The sequence below is a fragment of the Phyllobates terribilis genome, unplaced genomic scaffold, assembly GCF_046119375.1.
Source record: "Phyllobates terribilis strain yellow unplaced genomic scaffold, ASM4611937v1 Scaffold_1__5_contigs__length_1240528914, whole genome shotgun sequence".
NCBI lineage: Eukaryota > Metazoa > Chordata > Amphibia > Anura > Dendrobatidae > Phyllobates > Phyllobates terribilis.
This window is the reverse complement of record NW_027362761.1, coordinates 404247368-404263638: the sequence shown is the minus strand read 5'-3', so window position 1 is coordinate 404263638 and position 16271 is coordinate 404247368.

The following is a 16271-nucleotide window of genomic DNA, read 5'->3' as shown; positions in this document are numbered from 1 at the left end:
TTAGAGCTTTCCTCAGGAGGTTTCCGGATAGGCCTGGGCCTGAAGGATCCGGAGGATCCTCATAAAAGGGGGGGTACTGTTAGAACCCTCTTGTTTGTTTTTTCCATCTTGTGTTTTGTGGTCACGTGACCACCTGCCTTTATATTCCAGCTCTGCCCTTCTGGCTGTGCTGGACTTCAGTGTTTTTGAATGTTTTTCTAGCCAGGTGCTTCGGTGCCTATCTCTGTCAGTTCGCTTGGTCCTTCTTGGACCTCTAGTACCTTTTTGTCTGTTTGTCATTTTGTGTTCTGCAACAACTTCTCTGTTTAGGAGGTGTCCCATTTTTGTTCCAGTCCTTAGTTCTTTTAGGGACCCCTCCCCTTATGCTATAGGTCTTTCTTCAGACGAGCCGAGGACTAAGGCTGGTCTGTTCGCTAGGAACAGGCAGCCCGCTACATCGTAGGGATTCAGCTTAGTCTTACTGTAGGGACAGCTTTCCCCTATCTTTCATTAGTACTTGTTGCAGATCATAACAATTGGAGTGCCTCCCAATATTTGGCAGCCCTTGCATTCACTGCATAGGCCAACACTATGGGAGACCCACTTCCAAATAATTGGAACATTGTTTTCAAGAGGCCCTCTTACCTCCACGTCTCTTCCAAGGGGCATTGGAGTGCCTCCAAATTTTTGGCAACCCTTGCATTCACTGCATAGGCAAACACAATGGGTGACCCACTTCTCAATAATGGGAACATTTTATTTTAGGAGCCCTCCTCTAAGTCTCTTCAAAGGGGTATTGGGGTGCGTCCAAATTTTCAAAGGGGTATTGGGGTGCATCCAAATTTTGAACAGCCCTGTCACTCACTGCAAGCTCAATAACAGTATTGGAGACCCACTCTTTAGTTATGGGAACAACAAAGCATAGCCGGCTGATTGCTCTTTAAGAATAGTGAGGGCAGACTGCTGGCCCTTTAAGAATAGTAAAGGCCACCTGATGGCCCTATAAAAATAGGCTTTGTGACTTTTAGAGTCCCTCCTTCATAAATGAAACAGGATGTGTTTGATCGTGTCTCACACACCACATGGCAAGATAAAGTTGTAAAATGTTAAAATTATATTTCCTGGTGAATACATTTGTCACGGTTGAAAGCAATACAAAAGTGTAAAAACGCATCAAAAACGCTACGTATGAACATAGCCTATGGTGTGGAGGAGTATTTTAGTTTTTGGTTATTTATTTTGCCTTTTATACAAGTCATTACCCTGGAAAGGATGTTCCTTAACATATTTCCTAGGAAAATCCATTTTGGTTTTGTTTTTGTATGTTTTATTGTGAGTCCGTAAAAGTGGCATGATACCACAGGCAATATTGTTGACAGAAGTGACCTAGGAGTCAGAAATGCCTCCAGGCGTCTCCCTCTTCTGTTCCCATGCCATTTGAGCACTGTTCCCATCGATATGGGAAATTTTTAGGCCCTCTGCAGACAGCCGGGGGGAGCCGCCTGAAAAATGCTCGAGTTTCCCATAGATTTATATTGGGCTCGTTGCTCAGGTCGAGCACCCAAGTATTCCAATGTGCTCGACCCGAGCAACGAGCACCTGAGCATTTTAGTGCTCGCCCATCACTAGGGGGAGATTTAGTGTGGGGATAAGGGCATTTACTGTGTTTGGGGAGATTTAGTGAGGGGATGGGGATATTTACTGTGTGTGGGGGTAGATTTAGTGTAGCGATGGGGGTATTTACTGTGTGGGGAGATTTAGTGTGGGGATGGGGGTATTTACTGTGAGTAGGGAGATTTAGTGTGAGGATGGGGGTATTTACTGTGTGTAGGGGGAGATTTAGTGTAGCGATAGGGGTATTTACTGTGTGGGGGAAATTTAGTGTGGGGATAAGGGAATTGTTATGATCTGCAACATAAACTAAGGAAAGATAGGGGAAAGCTGTCCCAACAGTAAGACTAAGCTGAATCCCTATGATGTAGCAGGCTGCCTGTTCCTTGTGAACAGACCCGCCGTAGTCCTCGGCTAGTCTGAACGAAGACCTATTGAGTCAAGGGAGGGGTCCCTAAAAGAACTAAGGACTGGGCAAAAATGGGACACCTCCTAAACAGAAGTAGATGCAGAGCACAAAAGACAAACAGACAAAACATACTAGAGGTCCCAGAGGACCAAGCGAACTACACAGAGATAGGCACCGAAGCACCTGGCTAGAGAGACAGTCAAACAACACTGAAGTCCAGCAAAGCCAGAAGGGCGGAGCTGGAATAAATAGGCAGATGGTCACGTGACCGCAAAACACAAGATAGCAAAAACTAACAGGAGTGTTCTAACAGTACCACCTCTTCTATGAGGATCCTCCGGATCCTCCAGGCCCAGGCCTATCAGGAAACCTCCTGTGGAAAGCTTTAACAAGCCTAGGAGCAGAGACATCATCCGTCCTTACCCAGGAGTTGTCATCGGGACCAAAACCCTTCCAGGAAACAAGATACTGTAATTTCCCTCTATGCCATCTAGAATTCAAAATACGAGAAATTTCATATTTACCGTCTTCCACCACAGGAGGACCTGTGACAGTGGCGTCCCTATTAGATACGTCAGCCTTTTTCAACAAGGAAACATGAAACACAGGATTAATTTTCCAGGAAGTAGGGACATCCAACCTAACAGCAGACTGGTTAATAGAGATGAGCGTTGTTCTACTCAAACTGTTCGCCAATCTCAAATTCGAGCTGTTTTGGGCGGTGTTCGAGCCGTTCGGCGAACACGAACGATTTGAGAAAAATTCGGCTGTTCGAGGTTATGTTCGATAACTGTTCGTGCACCAAAATCATAACTGGATTTTTTCTCAGTAATGATGAAAATTAATGTTAATACGCAGTTTGAGTGTACAGCGGGGTGGGGGGAGGGGCAGGGGATGGATCTCTGCAGGAATAATGAAGATCTCCATTTTTTTTTCTCTTTCCCGCATTTACAGTGGGGAGGTGCAATCTGTCAGCCTATCAGCAGCGCACACACGGAGCGAAGTGCTTTTTTCACACAAGCAAGGGCATGTGTCATTGGCAGTGTATGTCACATGTCCTTGCCCTATAAGACCAAGCCATTTTCCCCGTCGCCACCATTTTCTCACTGCTGCAGCTGCGTGTTAGACGGCACCGCTGTTGCTGTGTGCGCTATACCTTGTTAATTTCAAGCCAATTTTCGCACAAATCTACAGATAGCTTGGGAGTAGGGAATAGTTGTGATTGCAGTCCTTTTAAGGACTAGGTTACAGCATTTCCTACGACTTTTATCAGGCAGGTCTGTGCTCTTAAATAGATAGATTGTGGGAGTAAAGACTAATTGTAATTGTAGTCCTTTTCAGGACTAGGTTACATCAGTTCCTATCAGTTTTTGCCAGGCAGGTCTGTGCCAGTGCTGTGCAAGTTTTTTTCACAGCATTTGGCTGAATCTAGCAAAGCTAATCCTTTTTGGCCTATTGCAGAGTGTGTTAGTCAGTGGAGTAGCCTATCTGTGTTGCAAGATATACCACCTGTGTATAGAATACAAATTTTTTTACTGCACCTAGTGAAGTAAAATCTTTTGGGCATAGCATCATTCTATTAGTCCATCTATACTGACCTCCATCAGATTGCAAATTGAATATAATTTTTTTCTGCATCTAGCTCTGAAAAAATATTTGGGCTTCTAGCAGTGTGTGGGACTTGTTCTATTAGTCCATCTATACTGACCTCCATCAGGTTGCAAACTGAATATAATTTTTTTCTGCATGTAGCTCTGAAAAAATATTTGGCCTTCTAGCAGTGTGTGGGACTTTCTCTATTAGTCCATCTATACTGACCTCCATCAGGTTGCAAACTGAATATATTTTTTTTCTGCATCTACCTCTGAAAAAATATTGGGCTTCTAGCAGTGTGTGGGACTTGTTCTATTAATCCATCTATACAGACCTCCATCAGGTTGCAAACTGAATATAATTTTTTTCTGCATCTACCTCTGAAAAAATATTTGGGCTTCTAGCTGTGTGTGGGACTTGTTCTATTAGTCCATCTATACTGACCTCCATCAGGTTGCAAATTAAAAATAATTTTTATCTGCATCTACCTCTGAAAAAATATTTGGGCTTCTAGCTGTGTGTGGGACTTGTTCTATTAGTCCATCTATACTGACCTCCATCAGGTTGCAAACTGAATATAATATTTTTCTGCATCTAGCTCTGAAAAAATATTTGGCCTTCTAGCAGTGTGTGGGACTTGTTCTATTAATCCATCTATAAGGACCTCCATCAGGTTGCAAACTGAATATAATTTTTTTCTGCATCTACCTCTGAAAAAATATTTGGGCTTCTAGCTGTGTGTGGGACTTGTTCTATTAGTCCATCTATACTGACCTCCATCAGGTTGCAAACTGAATATAATTTTTTTCTGCATCTAGCTCTGAAAAAATATTTGGCCTTCTAGCAGTGTGTGGGACTTGTTCTATTAATCCATCTATACAGACCTCCATCAGGTTGCAAACTGAATATAATTTTTTTCTGCATCTACCTCTGAAAAAATATTTGGTCTTCTAGCTGTGTGTGGGACTTTCTCTATTAGTCCATCTATACTGACCTCCATCAGGTTGCAAATTAAAAATAATTTTTTGTCTGCATCTACCTCTGAAAAAATATTTGGCCTTCTAGCAGTGTGTGGGACTTTCTCTTTTAGTCCATCTATACTGACCTCCATCAGGTTGCAAACTGAATATATTTTATTTCTGCATCTACCTCTGAAAAAATATTGGGCTTCTAGCTGTGTGTGGGACTTGTTCTATTAATCCATCTATACAGACCTCCATCAGGTTGCAAACTGAATATAATTTTTTTCTGCATCTACCTCTGAAAAAATATTTGGGCTTCTAGCTGTGTGTGGGACTTGTTCTATTAGTCCATCTATACTGACCTCCATCAGGTTGCAAACTGAAAATAATTTTTTGTCTGCATCTAGCTCTGAAAAAATATTTGGCCTCTAGCCGTGTGTGGGACTTTCTCTATTAGTCCATCTATACTGACCTCCATCAGGTTGCAAATTAAAAATAATTTTTATCTGCATCTACCTCTGAAAAAATTTTTGGGCTTCTAGCTGTGTGTGGGACTTGTTCTATTAGTCCATCTATACTGACCTCCATCAGGTTGCAAACTGAATATAATTTTTTACTGCATCTAGCTCTGAAAAAATATTTGGCCTTCTAGCAGTGTGTGGGACTTTCTCTATTAGTCCATCTATACTGACCTCCATCAGGTTGCAAATTAAAAATAATTTTTATCTGCATCCAGCTCTGAAAAAATATTTGGCCTTCTAGCAGTGTGTGGGACTTTCTCTATTAGTCCATCTATACTGACCTCCATCAGGTTGCAAATAAAAAATTATTTTTATCTGCATCCAGCTCTGAAAAAATATTTGGCCTTCTAGCAGTGTGTGGGACTTTCTCTATTAGTCCATCTATACTGACCTCCATCAGGTTGCAAATTCAAAATAATTTTTTGTCTGCATCTAGCTCTGAAAAAATATTTGGCCTTCTAGCAGTGTGTGGGACTTTCTCTATTACTCCATCTATACTGACCTCCATCAGGTTGCAAATTAAAAATAATTTTTATCTGCATCTAGCTCTGAAAAAATATTTGGACTTCTAGCTGTGTGTGGGACTTGGTCTATTAGCCCATCTATACTGACCTCCATCAGGTTGCAAATGAAAAATAATTTTTATCTGCATCTAGCTCTGAAAAAATATTTGGCCTTCTAGCAGTGTGTGGGACTCATTGTATTAGTCCATCTATACCAAGCTCCACCAGCTTTTAAATAAATAATAATTTTTAGCTGCATCTAGCCCTGAAAATAATTTTTCTTCCAAATAGTGGTAGCAATAGAAATATGGGGCGCGTGCCTGGCTTACAAAAATATACGCTTCATAACAAAAAACACCAGCCTAGCGCACTGCATTAATAAGATGGCATCATCGTCTCCCCCAGTGCTAGGCCGACTACCCAGGCTAGCATTCCTGTGCCTAAAACACAATGTATGGGTCCGCGCTAGCCACTATGCTGAGGGGTCTAAAGCTGCTGCTAACGCTTTATAACAATTCAATTGGCAGATTTTCACAGAGCTCTTCCACAACGCCCACCCATCGGGCAACAGTTGCCCACCTTCCCTATGGGATCTAGTGGCGAATAGTTGATGCCATTAATCAGAGCGTCAGTTGCCCCGTCGACGTGGCAAGCATACGGTAAGGCATGGGAAGAGTGGACACGACTAGTAGCAGGCAGACGGGTTGACCAATGTGAACAAGCCAGATCACAAGTCACCATAGAATTTCTCCACCAGCTAATTATGAGGGGCATATCAGGGGCGTCAGCGCAGCAGTGTCTGACCGGAGTAGCATTTCACTTCCAACTACTGAATTGGGGAGATGTGACAAATCATCAGACAATCCATAAAAGGGTGGAAAAGGTGTCAGCCAAGTCAGGAGTGTAGACGTCCCGTGTCACTAAAACTGATTTCTCACATCATATCCCTAACACCATTAACATGACACTCACAATTTGAAGCAACACTACTGTCTACTGCATTTGTGATCGCCTTCTTCGGGGCGCTATGCATAAGCGAATTAGTCCCTCAATCCAAAATTACCACCAGTGGAGGCTTATTACACCAAGACGTAGTCATAGCCAATAATGCAATATGTCTACGCATACACAAATCGAAAACGGTTCCAGCGGGCAGGGGCACTTGGGTACTTCTACAACCCACAAACGGTACACTGAGTTGGGTAACAATAGTAAAAACATATCTAACCATCAGATCACAAAGTAATTTCTTCCTATCACACATTGATGGAATGCCATTATCAAGATACCAGTTCCAAGCTATATTTAATAGATGCATAACATCGGCAGGGAACCACCCCAAAGATTACGGGACACACTCATTCCGCATAGGCGCGGCCACGGAAGCAGCAAGAGCAGGACTGTCAGAAACGGAAGTTCAGAGGATAGGGAGATGGCGATCCACGTGTTTGGCAAGATACATAAGACCGGACTTGATATCCTAACGTGGTTTGTTTCTTTTACAGGTGACGCTAAGCCAACAGTGTGGGTGATAGGCCACTCGTATATGTATTGGGCAGAAAAAAGGGCGAAAGTCTGCCCAGGCGCGAGGAAATTAGAGTTTCATAACACATATTTCAACTAGAGAGGTATTAGAGGCCTGCTATGGCCACAGGTACTAATGGAGGTAATCAAGGTAGGGAGAGAGGCAAGATGTCCGGTCATCTTAGTTATACAGGCCAGGGGAAACAACCTAGGTCATCATAACAGCGCATAACTAATGGCAATAATGAAACTAGACACTGAGCGCTTCAGAGAATTTTTCACAAAACTAGCGATAGTATGGTCAGAGATTGTGCCGATAGCGGTATGGCAAGGTGCGCGAGACATCACGGCCATCGAACGGACAAGGCGGGTAATAAATATTCGGATGGCAAAATCTAGAAGAGACAGAGGCGGTGTAGTGGTACGACACCGAAAATTGGAAGGAGATAAAGCAGGCCTCATACGGCCCGACGTTGTTCACTTAATGAATATTGAACTGGACATATTCCTGTCAGGACTCCAGGACGGAGTGGAACAAGCGTTAAGAGTGATGGGTGGGGGTCAGAGTCCTGCATACGAGTACGCAGGATCCTCCGTGGCCTGGAAATAGAAAGGACATGTTGGAGAGTTACACTTGTTGGCCAACTTGCCAGAGTGGAGACCCAGGGCATGCTGCAGCAAGCTGAATTATTTTAGAAATAAAGTGCCTTTCTATTGGAATGAGTATAAAGAGTTAATAAAGCTGTGACCGATCCTCACCCATCCAGTTGTAAGAGTTACATTATTGTATTGTCAAGGAAAGGGGGGCGGTAGGGGGGCTGAGCGCCTGGGTTTGGTTGGGGGTCCCCACAGTCTGCCTAGGCTAGATGCATTTAAAAATTCTTATTAGATACACAGGCAGTGCAGCTTGCTTCGCAGCTGGGCTACTACGCCCAAAGTATTGCCTAGGCTAGATGCAGTTAAAAATTCTACGCTGACTAGCAGACACTGAAGATTTGGAGCAGACCTCTGAGCTATTCAGACTCAACCATCTGTGTTACCCCAAGCCATAGTGTATCTAGTTTCTTACAGTTAAAACGGGGGGGGAGCAATCCAACCCACCTGGAATTGACGATGCCAACGTCACGTAAGACACAGCAAGGGGACTCCAAAAAGAGTTTCCATTTTTTCCCAAAATTGTGGCACAGACACCACTTAACCCTAGAACGCATACCTGGGGCCTCGCAGGCCCGCCCTGTTAATTGTTTTCTATTTTCTGCAAGATTACTTTAGTTAGAATTTTGAAACTCTAGGTATTCTTCATGTATATAGTTGTTTGTCATTTGAGTTTGAGTTATTCCATGTTATTTGCACACGAGCCTAAAAGGCCCCAGGTATATGAAAGTGTAGATTTTATGGTCATGCGTTCTAGGGTTAAGTGGCATCAATTGCCCCACAGTTGCTTAAAACGGTTGGTGAGGTGATTTTACCAAATCCTCAAGGTTTTAGTCTCCCAAGGATAACACAGGGGTAGAAAAGTCCTTGCGAATCCATGATTTGTTCATCTTTATGAACGTGAGTCTGTCTACATTCTCAGTGGACAGACGCGTGCGCTTATCTGTCAGCACACCACCAGCAGCGCTGAACACACGTTCAGAGAGAACACTGGCTGCAGGGCATGACAAGATCTCCAAGGCGTGAGTGGCGAGCTCCGGCCATTTTTCCAGATTGGAATACCAAAATGAGCAAGGGTCCAGTGACACAGTCATGGCTTCGATGTTCACTTGGAGAAACTCCTGCACCATCCTCTCTAGGCGTTGACTATGTGTCAGACTTCTTGTCTCCTGTGGCCTTGCAAAGGATGGTCTAAAAAAGTGGTGAAACGATTCCTCAAAATTGCTGTTACCAGCAGATACTGTGTTACTGTTACGGTTTGAGTGATGAAGACTCGACAGTCCCACGGTTGGCAAGTTAGAACTGTGAGATTCACTACGTGCACCACTGGTGTTTTGTGGAAAAGCACATGTAAGATTCTGCAACAGCGTCTGCAGATACTCCTGCATGCGTCAATCCCTTATTATGGCAGGAATTATTTCGGCAAATTTACTTTTGTACCGGGGATCTAAGAGTGTGACAACCCAGTAGTCGGGATTACTTCGAATTCTGACAATCTGAGGGTCATGTTGCAGGTAGTGCAGCAAGAAGGCACTCATGAGTCTTGCGCATCCAGGAGGACCAAGTCCTTGTTGTGTTGGTAGCGAGGTAAGAATCATGCTTCCTTCCTCTGCCCTCTCCCCTCAGCCTCGCACAACAGAAATGTGATCAAGGTCTCCCTCATCTGATGAGTCTTCCATGCCCATCGCCAGTTCGTCCTCCACTTCTTCCTCGGCTCCTGCACCTTCCTCAACAGTTTGGCTGCTACCATGCGCCCTGGTTAATCCCTCTCCCCCACCCTCCCATGCCTGCCGCCTTGGTGCTGCCAACCGTCTGGACCTTGGAGATGTTATCCCTTCCGCATATGACTCCTCTTCTACTTCCTCCACCTCCTCTTGTCCCACCACCTGACTCTGAATTCTGTTTAGTGTGTGCTCCAGCATGTAAATCACCGGAATAGTCATGCTGATAATGGCATCGTCGTCAGCACTAAACATCTTCGTCGCCATTTCAAAACTGTGCAGAAGGGTGTGTGGCGCCCCTGAGGGTTCAGTCGCCACAGAGTTACTGCATCTCACCCAGAGGTGTGGTATCTCACCCTCAGGTAAGGAAGGCATATGGCTCGGGACCCTAACACCTGCATCCAACACATACCCGCAGTGGGGGTAGGGCAAGATTGCTCCTAAGGGAGAGCACAGTCCCAGGTCCCTAGCTGGTGGAAGGGTCCTATGTAGTGGGTGCTTAGGGGAGCAGCTTAGCGGAGCACATGACAGGGAGAGTATAAATAGGAAGCTATCTTAGAAAGAGCAAGCCAGTCAGAAGAGGAAAAGTGACAGGAGTAGAGGCTCGGCATGAGCTCTGCTCCAGAGGCGGGCCTAGCCTGGGAGGCCCAGGACTGAAGGAGAGAAGAGAGGAGTGGGAGCAGGAAGGCTCCAGGAACCGAAGGGACCCTAGGGCTATGGGCCGTGCAGAAGGCCACCCGTACTCCTGCTGCTACCAGGAGGTAGAGGGGTCAGACCAGATAAGGGGAACCAGTCCCTCAACTAGCGGAGAAACAGCAAGGCTCAACTAGAAACCGGAGGCTGCAGCATTTCATGTACTGCAGGTAAAAGTCCACACCAGTCTCACTAAGAAGGTAGCCACATAGGACCCAGGGGACGGAACACAAGTCGCCCGCCAAGGCCCGAGGATACCGGATAGAAGTGTCACTGGGTGTGAGGTGCAGGTAGAAGGCCAGAGAAAGGACACACAGAATGGGGTCCTGCTAAGTACTCCGGAGCTATCTGGGGGTGGACTGAGCCCCTCACTGAGTACGCACAGCACGACGGGTGAGATTGCTCTGGTACCTGTAATCTGGACTGCAACAACTGTGAGTAAAGATCTTGGGACTGCATCACACGGACTCTGTGTTCATTACTGACTCCCTGCACTACAACCACCATCATCCACCCACACTGCCCTCAAGCTACACTCTTCCTGTGGTGAGTAATAATACCATTGCTGAAAAACCACCAGCTTCAGAGGACTGTTCCGCAGCGGCGGCCCCTTTTGCCCCACTCCAGAGGTGGCGTAGTCGGACATTATAAAACCCATATATACAAATTACCCTTGGATTGACCGCCCTGGATCACGGACCGGGTCACTGCCACAGTGACTACAACCCCCAGCGTCTACCGGCCCGGCTCAGGGTACCCCATGGCCCAGGGGGCGCGTCAACTTCATAGGTCCCTGATCTGAGACCACTCCTGCAGCGTGATTTGCCCCACCTCTGGATCTCGTTGGCCCAGGCTATACGTCAGAACATATTGCACCAGGGCTTGTCGGTGCTTCCACAGTCGCTGCAACATGGTCAGAGTTGAATTCCACCGTGTCGGCACATCGCATTTCAGCCGGTGAACTGGCAGGCCCAACGACTTCTGTAGAGATGTAAGTCATTGAGCTGCGGGATGCGAACGGCGGAAGTAAGCACACAGCGACCGTGCCCCCTGCAAAAGGCCATCTAGTCCGGGATAGTGGGCTAACAATTTATGGACAACCAGGTTCAACACGTGAGCCATACAAGGCACGTGTGTGACATTGCCCCGGCGATGCAGCATTGTCGCACACGGCCTTCCCTGGTTGCAGGTCCAGTGGAGACAACCTTTCATGAAACTGGGTCTCCAGAGCTGACCACAACTCCTCAGCTGTGTGACTCACATTTCCCAGACATTTCAAAGTAAACACTGATGCCTTGAGCCCTGCTGCCAGCATAGTAAGGAGGTGTGCAGGATTCCTTCTGCGCAGTTAGAATGCAGGTGGCATTACCAGACAGGCTTTGGGTGCAGGTGGAGGACCGAGAGGAGGTTGAGGAGGCAGAAGTAGTGGAGGAACTTCGAGATAAAGAGGATTGACGCACAACTCGTGGGGACGGTAAGACTTGGACAGCAGCCCCTTGTCCTGCTGTCACCATAGTTACCCAGTGCCCAGTCAGCGACATGTAACGCCCCTGTCCATGCCTACTCGTCCAAGTGTCTGTGGTGAAATGCACCCTGTCACACACAGAGTTTCTCAAAGAAGCGGTGATGTTGTGTGCGACATGCTGGTGGAGCGCAGGCACACCTTTCTTTGAGAAGTAGTGCCGACTGAGCATCTGGTACTGGGGCACTGAGACGGACATAAGGTCTCGAAAATTCACTGTGTCCTCCAGGCGGAAAGGCAGCATTTCTGTAGCCAAGAGCTTGCAGATGGTGAAATTCAACCTCTTAGCTTTCTCATGGCTAGGAGGAAATGGTCTTTTACTTTTCCACATCTGAGGGACCGAGGGCTGGCTGTTGTGCTTAGACGGGGTTGAGTAGGATGTCCCCGGCAAACTGCCGGTCTGTGAGGAAGATGCAGGCGGACATGTTAGATTGCCTTGATCCAAAGCTGGTGCTCTCGATGTCAGAGAGCGCTCAACACCAGAAGGTGTTTCCACTTCCCAATGAACTGATTACCTGCCAATCACACTGGCTGTTGCAGGTAAAGAGGTGGCAGGTCTGCATCCAAAAACATGTGTGACTGCTGTCCCCCCAGTCACAGAGGATGAAGAGGCCACGGATGCACAAGATGGGGCAGACGGTGGTTGGCCCAGCCTGCTAGGCCGCATTGTAGCACAGTGAGCTTCCCACTGCAACTTATGCTTCATATCCATGTGCCGGTTCATGCATGAAGTACTCAAACTATGGATTTTTTGGCCTCTACTTATGTTTTGGTTACAAATATTACAGATAACACGAGTTGGGTCATCCGTATCATTCTGAATAAATGCCCAGGCTATGCAAGGCTTAGAGCCCATGTGACCTGAAGAGCCACTATGACTTGTGGTCAGAGGCAGAATTGTGGTTGAGGATGCAGTTGTTGACGTGCTTCCAGTACTCCATCTGTGTCCAGGAAGACGCAACCTAACTTCGTCGTCAATAGCATCTGTGACGCCCCGCTGTGCTTGGTATCACATATCCTAGAAGAGTGTATTGATGGAATCCTCCACAAGAGGCCCCCATAAACATTCACACATCTCCACCTTCCACCTCAGACCAGCAGAGGGAGCCCGTTAGGGATATAAATAGGGAAGGTGGAGCTAGGCAGTTCAGTTCCTCTGAAGAGTTCCTGCAGTAGAGAAGCCTAAGAGAGGTCAGTCTGCAGTGGAGCTCAGTCTAGTCTAGAGAACTCAGTTAATAGTTCAGCAGTGGAGCACGAGGCTCCTGCTAACTAGATTCAGTAAGGCATAACCGGAATCCCTGGAGAACTACAAGTCCCAGGATGGCTAAGGTGCTGATACGTAACAGAGCCAGGAGACGCTTAGACCCTGCATAGTGGGAGCGTGAACTCCAAGAGAAGGCCCTACCACAAGGTCAGCCAGCGCAGGACAGAGACAAAGTTAGGCCTAGCTCCAGGCAGGTCAGAAACTTACTACGCAGAGGCAAGAAACAGGAGGCCCTACACCCGCTCATTGGGGAGGATCCTGATATTCACCCTTCACCCTACAGTGCTCCGGGATGTGCCTGAATTTCCTCCAGTAAAAGGTACTGAAGTGACGACCGTGTCCGTTCCCGTTCTTGCTCTGACCCAGCTGGGTCTCGCCTGTCCTGCTTTCCCCCTGCATGCGCTGCCCTGAGACTTAGCTCCACCTGTGGGGAGCTATACCATCGAGCAGCCTTATCATGGGTCTCAGTGGACTGCTGCAGCGCTGGTGCTTCTCACCAGATACCACAGGTGGCGTCATGAACTCTTATAAAATTAACAATTATCCACTCTTTTAAAGAGTGACCCCAGGGTACGGGCCAGGGAGCCGACCACCGCGACATCCCCATGGCCAGGCAAAGGTCCGGGTACCGAGTCATCCCCATCCCCTGGGCTAGTCACATCCTCCTCCACCTCCTCCGTTGACCTCATCGACTGGCTGACTGTGGGTTGACAGTAAGTGGGATCTCCAACCTCGTCATCATCACCCTGTGTGTTATCACACCCGTCGTCCTCAAAGCCAACCTCTTCCTGCCCTCACCGAAAAGTCAAGTTGTCGCTCCAATCAGGTATTTGAGTCTCATCATCGTCTTCATCATTGTCTCCACCAACAGGAGTGACAGTTTGGGAACGAGGGTCTACATTATGCTCAGAACATTCTTCATTTGGTCCTGGATCCGACTTATAAAGATTCTGGGCATCAGTGCAGATCATTTCCTCGCCTGGATTAACAGAAGCTCTGGAGCAGACTTACGTTTCCCAGGCTATAGTATGAGTAAACAGCTCTGCAGACTCAACCATCTGTGTTGCCCCATACTCAGACGGGCAGCTGGAGACTTGGGAGCTGTGAGGAAGCAAGTGCGATTGGGGTGACACCTCTGAGGACTGGAATATTTGTGATGTTGAAATTGAGTTGGAGGAGAGCCCACTTGAAGGAGCACTTGATATCCGCTGAAGCACCTGCTGTTTTTGTGCCTCATCTGGAATTTGTAGCGATGGGCGTGTCCGTAAGAAAGGGATCGTATCACATTGTCCACGAAAAGGAGTCGACATCTTAGCTTGGCTGGAAGATGGTCTTTCTTCTGCAGATGTTACCCCCCCCCCCACTGCGGGGGGGCTCGACCCACCAGCGGACAGGCACCAGTATTGGGAGAGGGGGGCTGGCCGTCAGGGTCCACCGCGGCTCTGGCACAAACCCGGCGACACGGAGGTGGCACGGGCAGGAACGAACTGGCCGTGTCGGCTTCTCACTTTTTGGATTTTAGAAGGGCATGACATGCCTATATCTGTGTCTCCCCCTCCTTTTACTCCTCCACCTCTTTTTTTTTCGCATGACTATATGTACTTGTCACTTTTCCATGTGTTAGTTATGTCTTCTGAGCAGTTTGTCAGCTTTTGGACACCTTTGAAGGTGTTTTCTATGTGTTTCTATGTGTTTTTGTTTGCCTGCCATTGGTTTTAACGGTGTTCGAAGGTGTTCGACGAACAGTTCGACGAGCAGTTCGGCGAACACACGGGTGTTCGACGAACCGAACCGAACTCGAACACTACGGGGGTGGCTCAACACTACTGGTTAACAACCTGAAGCACTTTAAATGGACCCACAAACTTAGGACACAGCTTTTTAGAGGGAATCCTCAACCGCAGGTTCTTCAAGGACAACCAAACCATGTCACCCACAGTAAACAAAACCTCTTTACATTTCCTGTCAAAATACTTCTTGGACTTCTTGTTAACCTCTTGCAGGTTACAGCGTACATTAGTCCAAACTCTCTCCAAATCACCGGAAAAATTCTCCTCCTCCGGCACCGCAGACCCCAATTTGGAGAACGAACCAAAAGACGGATGTCTCCCAGTACAGCAAAAAAAAGGAGAACACCCAGAAAAGGAGGATGTATGATTGTTAAGAGCAAATTCTGCGAGAGGCAGAAACTCAGACCACACCTCTTGATTGTTCGCCACAAAACAACGCAAAAACTGTTCTACATCCTGGTTCTTTCTTTCAGTCTGTCCATTCGACTCAGGATGATAACCAGACGAAAATGACAAATGGACTCCCAACCTGTCACAAAAAGCACGCCAAAAGCGAGCCACAAACTGAGGTCCTCTATCAGAAACAATATCCGTGGGAACGCCATGAAGCTTGACAATCTCCTTAAAAAACGCCTTAGCGAGTGTCTTGGCGCAGGGCAACTTAATGAATGGAACCAAATGACACATCTTACTAAAACGGTCCACGACCACCCAGATGACAGCAAAACCCTCGGACACAGGAAGATCAATAATAAAATCCATAGTGAGATGCGTCCAAGGCGCACTAGGAACCTCCAGAGGGCAAAGCAACCCCGCAGCAGGAGAATGTGAAGCCTTTGACCTAGCACACTCAGTACACTGACGCACCCACTTGATGACTTCCTTCTGCCATCCAGGCCACCAAAAACTGCGACTGATAAGTCTCTTTGTCTCCGAAACTCCTGGATGACCTGCCAACCGCGACTCATGACACTCCACAAAACAAATCTCTCCTAAACGCTCTAGGCACGAACCACCTCCCATGGGGAGTGTTATATGGAGCATCATCTTGAGCATTCAGAATCCCATTCTTCAAAATGGAGTCCAAAGCCGCCACCACATCTCCTTTCTGTAAAATGTTCTCCTCCTCCTCGGCACTGACCGTAGGAGAGAAGCTGCGAGAGAAAGTATCGGCTTTAACATTCTTAGTACCAGGGATATAGGTACCAGAAAAATGAAACCGAGAAAAAAAAAGTGCCCACCTAGCTTGACGGGCATTCAAACGCTTGGCAGGATCCAGAAAGATCAAATTCTTATGATCTGTGAAAACCTGAATAGGAAATCTAGCGCCTTCCAAAAAATGACTCCAGTGTTCAAACGCAAGTTTAATAGCCAGCAACTCCCGATTTCCAACATCACAATTCAGCTCGGTCTCCGAAAGTTTTTTCGAAAAAAGGCACAAGGATGTACTCCACCCTTGTTCTCTTGAGACAAAACTGCTCCGACCCCCACTGATGAAGCATCGACCTCGACCAAAAAAGGCTTG